At 50.5% G+C, this 8,193-nt stretch overlaps 1 long non-coding RNA gene across 1 annotated transcript; it reads left to right on the top strand.

Moving 5' to 3' along the window:
* Positions 1-4,650: 4,650 nt before the first annotated feature.
* Positions 4,651-7,564, top strand: LOC129143439 (uncharacterized). The gene is made up of 3 exons (XR_008546877.1): positions 4,651-5,462; positions 5,984-6,068; positions 6,913-7,564. It is a non-coding gene; the product is annotated as an uncharacterized LOC129143439 (long non-coding RNA).
* The last annotated feature ends 629 nt before the right edge of the window (positions 7,565-8,193 follow it).

The raw sequence follows: 8,193 nt of genomic DNA, 5'->3' as shown, positions 1-8,193 counted from the left end.
GAGGCTGAGGCAGGAGAATCGCTTGAACCCAGGAGGGGGAGGTTGCAGTGAGCCAAGATTGCGCCACTGCACTCCAGCCTGGGCGACAGAGTGAGACTCCATCTCAAAAAACAAAACAAAACAAAACAAAACAAAAAAAAATACAAAATTAGCCAGGCGTCGTGGCACATGCCTGTAATCCCAGCTACTTGGGAGAATGAGGCAGGAGAATCACTTAAGCCTGGGAGGCAGAGGTTGCGGTGAGCCAAGATCACGCCATTGCACTCCAGCCTGGGCAACAAGAGTGAAACTCCGTCTCAAAATAAATAAATAAAAAAAAATAAAAATAAAAATGCAAAAACCACTCTGAGAAAGGTCCCTGGGCCCCCCTAGACTCCAGGGGCCTGTGGCACAGAAGAGGAAGCAGCCCTGCCCAGCGCCAACTACACTCACAGTCACCCTGCCAGCCCTCCCTCCTGGCATCCCTGTCTCCACTCCTGTGCCTCAGGTGGCCTGGCACCCCTCCTTAGTGGCCAGACACCTTGAGTGGCCACACGCTGCCATCTGCTGGGGTTGGCCCACACGGCACCCTGGTGGTGCTGGTTCCTGCTGGTCCTTCTGTTCCCTGGGACACCTCTTCCCCAGGCAGTGGGTGCACCTGACTGGGAGGAAGTATCTGGGAGCAGGTCAGCATCAGAGCACAAAACAGGGGTGTCAGAGCTGGAGGCAGGGAAATCTGTAATTTCAATATCAGGTGGAAAGAATCTTTAAGGACAGCTGCTCTTTGAATAGATACATGAGCACAAGGGACAACATTTCAAAAGGTAAAAAAAAAAAAAAGTGGGAAGTTTCTCTCCCACCCTGTCCCTTGGCCTCAAACTCTTTTTTTTTTTTTTTTTGAGACGGAGTCTCCCTCTGTGGCCCAGGCTGGAGTGCAGTGGCACGATCTCAGCTCACTGCAACCTCCACCTCCCAGGTTCAAGTGATTCTCCTGCCTCAGCCTCCCAAGTAGCTAGGATTACAGGTGCCCACCACCATGCCAGGCTAATTTTTTATGTCTTTAGTAGAGACGGGGTTTCACCATGTTGGCCAGGCTGGTCTGAAACTCCTGACCTCGTGATCTGCCCGCCTCAGCCTCCCAAAGTGCTGGGATTACAGGCATGAGCCACTGCGCCCAGCTGGCCTGCATTTGCTTTTTTATTTAGCAACCTATGCTTTGGAGATTGCTCTTTATCTACATAGAAGTAGCATCCTCGTTTTTTTCTCTTTATTTTTCTCAGATCATTTCCAAAGCAGTCCATTGAAAAATAATGTCTTGGCCGGGCGCAGTGGCTCACGCCTGTAATCCCAGCACTTTGGGAGGCCCAGGCGGGCAGATTACGAGGTCAGGAGATGGAGACCATCCTGGCTAACACGGTGAAACCCCGTCTCTACTAAAAATACAAAAAAGTAGCTGGGCGTGGTGGCGGGCGCCTGTAGTCCCAGCTACTCGTGAGGCTGAGGCAGGAGAATGGCGTGAACCCGTGAGGCAGAGCTTGCAGTGAGCCGAGATTGCGCCACTGCACTCCAGCCTGGGCAACAGAGCAAGACTCCGTCTCAAAAAAAAAAAAATTAAATTAAATAATGTCTTTCCATAGAAACAGGAATACCCAGACATCGTTAGAAATTTCAGGATACTTCTAGGATTTTCTTACTCACCTCCAAAATTCTAGGGATACTGAGTTGAGTAATTCTGTATTCCTCTGCAGTGGATTTGCATTTCAAAGGGACTTCATAGGACTATGGTGCTTTAACCCCCCAAAATGACTAGATGGTGGAATTTTGGGCAGCAGGATCTGAGGTAGCTTGGTCTCTGGGTAGAGGATTTTATCTGTGGTGTCCCTAAGTCCAGGTGTTAGAGCACCATTTATTTCTGTCTATTCCTCAGTGCTTGATGAGTTTGGTTAGTGTGAGTTGGTCCTCCAGAAAGGGATTCCCTCTGGCACAGAGAGCTGAGGGCTGCACTGCAGACCATGCTGAATTCTTAGGTTCAGCGTTCTGGAGCCTGCAAATGAAGCTGACAAAAGACAAACGGCTGGGCGCGGTGGCTCATGCCTGTAATCCTAGCACTTTGGGAGGCCAAGGAGGGCGGATTGCCTGAGCTCGGGAGTTCGAAACCAGCCTGGGCAAAACGGTGAAACCCTACCTCTACTAAAAATACAAAAAAAAATTAGCCGGGCATGGTGGTGTGTGCCTGTAGTCCCAGCTACTTGAGAGGCTGAGACAGGAGAATTGTTTGAACTCGGAAGGCGGGGTTGCAGTAAGCCAAGTTCGCGCCACTGCATTCCAGCCTGGGCAACACAGCAAGACTCCATCTCCAAAAAAAAAAAAAAAGATAAATAAGCAAGAGACATGTTTGCAGGCAGGAGTTTGCAGAAAAATGTGACTCACGGAGGTGGTTAGAATTTGGGGCTTACATATTATCTTCATAGGAGAAGTGAGGGGGAGAAAAGCTACTTATGGGAAAACAAATTACTTTTAGGAAAACTAAATGGGCTCTTAGCGAGAGGATCGCTTGAGCCCAGGAGTTTGAGGTTACAGTGAGCTATGATCAGCTATGATCTTGCCATTGCGCTCCAGCCTGGGCAACCAAGCAACACCCTGTCTCAAAACAAACAAACAAAAGAGGCCTTTAGGAGAATAGGTGGAGCTACTTTTGTGACGATGTCTGTTTAGGTGATTTCTTAACACTGTGCTGACTTCTCAGTCTTCCCTGTTGCGAAACTCCTGGAAAGGATATTGAGGACAGTTGAATTCTTTTGGGAGGCCCTGCTTTTAGATAGGAGGTATTCAGCGGGGATAAAAGAACAACTCCGGGAGGGCTGAGGTGGGAGGATCACTTGAGCCCAGGAGGTGGAGGTTGAAGTGAGCCGTGATCATGCCACTGCACTCCAGCCTGGGCAACAGAGTGAGACCCTGTCTCAAAACAAAACAAAACAAAAACAAAACAACAACTCTATCCAGTGATACAGATATGCCTCCATTTATGATGGGGTTATGTCCTGATAAACCCATGGTAAGCTGAAAATATTGCTGAGCATGGTGGCTTGTGTCTGTAGTCCCAGCTACTCAGGAGGCTGAGGCAGGATTGCATGAGCCCAAGAGTTCAGGGTGTTAATGCTGTATGCCGAACAGGTGTTCACAATAAGTTTGGTATCAGTATGGTGACTTCCCAGGAGCAGGGAACTACCAGGTTGCCTAAGTGATCATCCTACTGTGACCATCACACTGTGATGATCACTAGTAGGACGGAGCCTGTGCATAGCCACTGCACTCCAGCCTGGGCAACATAGCGAGACCCTGTCTCTAAAAAATCATAAAAAAAGAAAAAAAGAAAATGTCCTAAGACCAGCTGCAGTGACTTACACCTACAATCCTAGTACTTTGAGAGGCTGAGGCAGGCAGATCACTTGAGATCAGGAGTTCAAGACCAGTCTGGCCAACATGGTGAAACCCTGTCTCTACTAAAAATACAAAAAATGAGCCTGGCGTGGTGGCGGGTGCCTGTAATCCCAGCTACTCAGGAGGCTGAGGCAAGAGAACTGCTTGAACCCAGGAGGCAGAGGTTGCAGTGAGCCGAGATCGTGCCATTGCACTCCAGCCTGGGCGACAGAGTGAGACTCTGTCTCAAAAAAAAAAAAAAAAAAGAAAATATCTTAAGTAGAAAATGTATTCAATACACCTAACCTACCAACTGTCATCACTTAGCCTCGCCTGCCTTAAATGTGCTCAGAACACTGACATCAGCCTACAGTTGGGCAAAATCATTTGGCAGGCTGGGTGCGGTGGTCATACTTGTAATCCCAGCACTTTGGGAGGCCGAGGCGAGAGGATTGTTCCAGACCAGCCTGGGCAACATAGTGAGACCCTGTCACTACAAAAAAAAAGGAAGGAAGGAAAGGAGGGAGGGAGGGGCCGGGTGCAGTGGCTCAGGCCTGTAATCCCAGCCCTTTGGGAGGCCGAGGCAGGTGGATGGCTTTGAGACCAGGAGTTTAAGACCAGCCTGGCCAAAATGGTGAAACCCTGTCTCTATTAAAAATACAAAAATCAGCCAGGCGTGGTGGCACATGCCTGTAATCCCAGCTACTCAGGAGGCTGAGCCACGTGAGAATCCCTTGAACCTGGCAGGCGGAGGTTGCAGTGAGCCGAGATGGTGCCATTGCACTCTGGCCTGGATGGGCAACAGAGTGAGACTCTGCCTCAAAAATTAAAAAAAAAAAAAAGAAAGGGAGGGAGGGAGGAAAGGAAGAAAGGAAAAAAGGAAGAAAGAAAAGGAAGGAAGGAAGGAAGGAAGGAAAGAAATCAGAATCCTTGGGCAGCACGCCCACCGCAGAGTGCGGTGCTCACCCAGCGCTGTGGCTCCTGTGGCTTCATCACTGACAGTATCTCCAGTCCGGGAAAAGATCAAAATTCAAAGCTTGAAGTGTGGTCTCTACTGAATGCAGCTCACTTTCACACCGTTGTAAAGTCAAAAAATCATAAGTTGGGGACATGTGTACATTCTGGATCCCTTCACCACGAAGGCACCTCTTCCCAGGCACTGGCCAGGATGGTTGGGGGTGGGGGCGGCAGGGGCTAGGGGTTTGGCTCAGCCTTCCTGAGACAGGCTAGGGAGCTCAGCAAGGGCTGAGTGAGAGAGTAAGAGAGGTGGTTTCCCTCGCAGAGCATGTGCAGGGCTGGGTGGAAAGGGCACCCAGTCAGTGAAGTGGCCAAGGGCACACACGCCAGCACAGACTGCCCGGGTTCCCTGTGTGTCCTTGAACAGGATCCTCAACTTCTCCCGGCTTCCTTTTCCTACTTGGGTAAAAACCTCACAGGTTATCATGAAGATAAAATTAGAAAACCCATTTGAAATGTTTAACAACACCTGGTATATAGTAAGTGTTTGGTTAATACAGGTAACTTCTCTAGGAACCGGGGACGTAGCAGCGAGCAAAGCCAAGTCCCTGCTCTCCTGGATCTTGCATTCTGGGGGAGGAAGTGCTAAGACACATGGATGTGTGCTACTGTCAGATGATGGTGCCACTGGGGAGAACATGAAGCAGGATGAGGGGCAGTGAGAGGCGGGGACTGATTTGGAGGGTCAGGGCAGGGGCATTTGTGCAGGGAACAGAATGAAGTGGAAATTATAGGAATTATGGTTATATGATTTTTTTTCTTTTTCTTTTTTCTTTTTCTGAGACATGGTCTCACCCTGTCACCCAGGCTGCAGTGCAGTGGCATGATCTCCGTTCACTGCAACCTCCACCTCCCAGGCTCAAGGGATCCTCCTATCTCAGCCTTCGGAGTTGCTGGGACTACAGGCGCAGACCACCACGCCCAGCTATTTTTTGTATTTTTTTTTGTTAGAGACGGGGTTTCACCATATTGCCCAGGCTCCTCTCCAACTCCTGGACTCAAGCAATCCACCTGCCTTGGCCTCCCAAAGTGCTCGGATTACACGGGTGAGCCACCGCGCCCAGCGTGTATGATTTTTAAAAAAGAATTTTTAGGGTAAAGCAGGCCTTAATTCTCATAGATTTTGCTAACTTTGTTTATATATATAGATTGAGACAGGGTCTTGCTCTGTCACCCAGGCCGGAGTGCAGTGGTGCAATCTCAGCTCACTGCAGCAGGACGAGCCTATTTCTGTCTGTGAAGTGAGTGGGGCACATGATCCTAGGCTCAAGCGATTCTCCCATCTCAGCATCTGCAGTAGATGGGACCACAGGTGTGTGCCACCACACCTGGCTAATTTTTGTATTTTTTGTGAGATTGGGTCTCGCTATGTTGCCTAGGTTGGCCTCGAACTCCTGGGCTTGAGCAAGCTTCTCGCCTCGGCCTCTGAAAGTGCTGGGATTCACAGCCCTTGGCCTACTCCCTCCCCGCCCTGGCCCCTGCCTCCAGGCATAGATTCAAGTTGCCCTGAACAGGCACTCTCTTCCTGCTCACTAATCAGCCCTCTTCTTGTCTGAATTTCCACCAGACCGTGAAGGGGGACCGAGTCTTGGTGGCTCACGTGGCTGACTCTCCACAAACGGCTGTAGGACAAGCATGTTTCTGTCTGTGAGGTTAGTGGGGCGCGTGCACATGGGGTCCCTGGTTCTGAAATTTGTTAGGGTGGAGGATTTTTCTGGCCTTGGTCTTTCTTCCATTCCACTTCACAATTCCACACCACCACAGAACGAAGGTCAGGACACCGTTTACCTCCTGCGTGTTCTGTCCCTCCGGAGCACACTTGTGCTCGGGGAAACTGCCTGACCGGTGGCCACGGGGTGAGGCGTGAGCAGCACGGACCAGAATAGAAGGTCTAAATTTAAACTGTGACTGGAGGCTTCAGGGAGCCAGGCCGGCCAGCAGGCTCTCCAGGCGGGCAGCTCTGCCCCGCCTGCAGCCACACCCTCCTGCGCCCTCCCAGAGTGGAAACTGTTTCATTTCTGGCTGCTGAGAACTGGTTTCCTCCCAAGGAAATTATGTCTCACCGCAGTTGTGGCAGGAGCGGCCCTCTGGAATTTCCCTGCAGCGATGAACCACCTCCTGGCTGAGCTGCTGTTAGATGGGACACGCCCAGAGCCTGCTAGTGCACAACCCAGAGGGAGACACACCCAGAGACACACAGATATAAACAGAAACACTGGAACCCCTCCGCAGGATGCGGCCGCGGGGACCCTCGGGAAGCCGCTTGCAGCCCCGGATCTGCTCTGTCTCCTTCCTCCTGTGCTGCAGGAGGGGGTCAGCTGCTCTTCCTGAACCTGTTTGCACCTCTGCAGTCTTGAGAGAGATCTTTTAAAAATCAAAATAGAACAGAACTTCAAAGGAATAATCCTAGAAAGTTCTGTGATTATTTCAAAGATGTTGCTTTCACTGTTCAAAATATGTTATTTTTAAACTTGTTTAAAAAAATATTCTTTTCAGGGCTGAGCACAGTGAGTCACGCCTGTAATCCCAGCACCTTGGGTGGCCGAGGCGGGAGGATCACTGGAGGCCAGGAGTTCAAGACCAGCCTGGGGAACATAGGAAGACCCCCGTCTCTACAAAAAATAAAAAAATTAGCTTGGCGTGGTGGCACGAAGCTGTAGGTGGGAGAGTCACTAAAGTCCAGAGGTCGAGGATGCAGTGAGCTGTGATTGCACCACTGCACCCCAGCCTGGGCGACAGTGAGACCCTGTCTCGAAAAACAAAAATTCCTTTCAGAACCTGTTTTTGGAACATACAAGTTGGCCTGGCCACATTTCCAGTCTATTTCATTTTTGTCTTGAGTGATCACTACACTTGGTACCAAGACACTTCGTGCTGGTTCCAAATAACGAATTTAAAAGATTCCTGCAAGAAGAATGAGAAGGCTGCCGGGCGCGGTGGCTCACGCCTGTAATCCCAGCACTTTGGGAGGCCGAGGCGGGCAGATCACGAGGTCAGGAGATCGAGACCATCCTGGTTAACACGGTGAAACCCCGTCTCTACTAAAAATACAAAAAATTAGCCGGGCGTGGTGGCGGGTGCCTGTAGTCCCAGCTACTCAGGAGGCTGAGGCAGGAGAATGCGTGAACCCGGGAGGTGGAGCTTGCAGTAAGCCATTGCATTCCAGCCTGGGCGACAGAGCAAGACTCCGTCTCAAAAAAAAAAAAAAAAAAAAAAAAAATTGCCGGGGCGTGGTGGTGCATGCCTGTAATCCCAGGTACTTGAGCCTGGGAGGCAGACGTTGCAGTGAGCTGAGATGGCGCCATTGCACTCCAGTCTGGGCAACAAGAGCGAAACTCTGTCTGGAGCAAAAAAAAAAAAAGAATTACCCTCAAGGCCGGGCGTAGTGGCTCACACCTGTAATCCCAACACTTTGGGATTCTGAGGCGGGTGGATCACCTGAGGTCAGGAGTTCGAGACCAGCCTGACCAATATGGTGAAATCCCGTGTCTACTAAAAATACAAAAATTAGCCGGGTGTGGTGGTGGGTGCCTGTAGTCCCAGCTACTTGGGAGGCTGAGATGGGAGAATTGCTTGAACCCGGGAGGTGGTGGGTTGCAGTGAGCTGAGACCATGCCACTGCACTCCAGCCTGGGTGACAGAGTGAGACTCTGTCTCAAAAAAAAAGAGCAAATGCTGTCACTGTGGCCAAATCCACCCAATGCCCAAAGCTGGCCCCCAGAGAGGGACAATCGCCCTGGAAGGGCAAGCTCCACTCCCTAAATTCTCAGCCATGAG

The sequence above is a fragment of the Pan troglodytes genome, chromosome 13, assembly GCF_028858775.2.
Source record: "Pan troglodytes isolate AG18354 chromosome 13, NHGRI_mPanTro3-v2.0_pri, whole genome shotgun sequence".
Lineage (NCBI taxonomy): Eukaryota > Metazoa > Chordata > Mammalia > Primates > Hominidae > Pan > Pan troglodytes.
The sequence above is the reverse complement of the archived record's forward strand: the minus strand, read 5'-3'. Positions and strand labels throughout refer to the sequence as shown.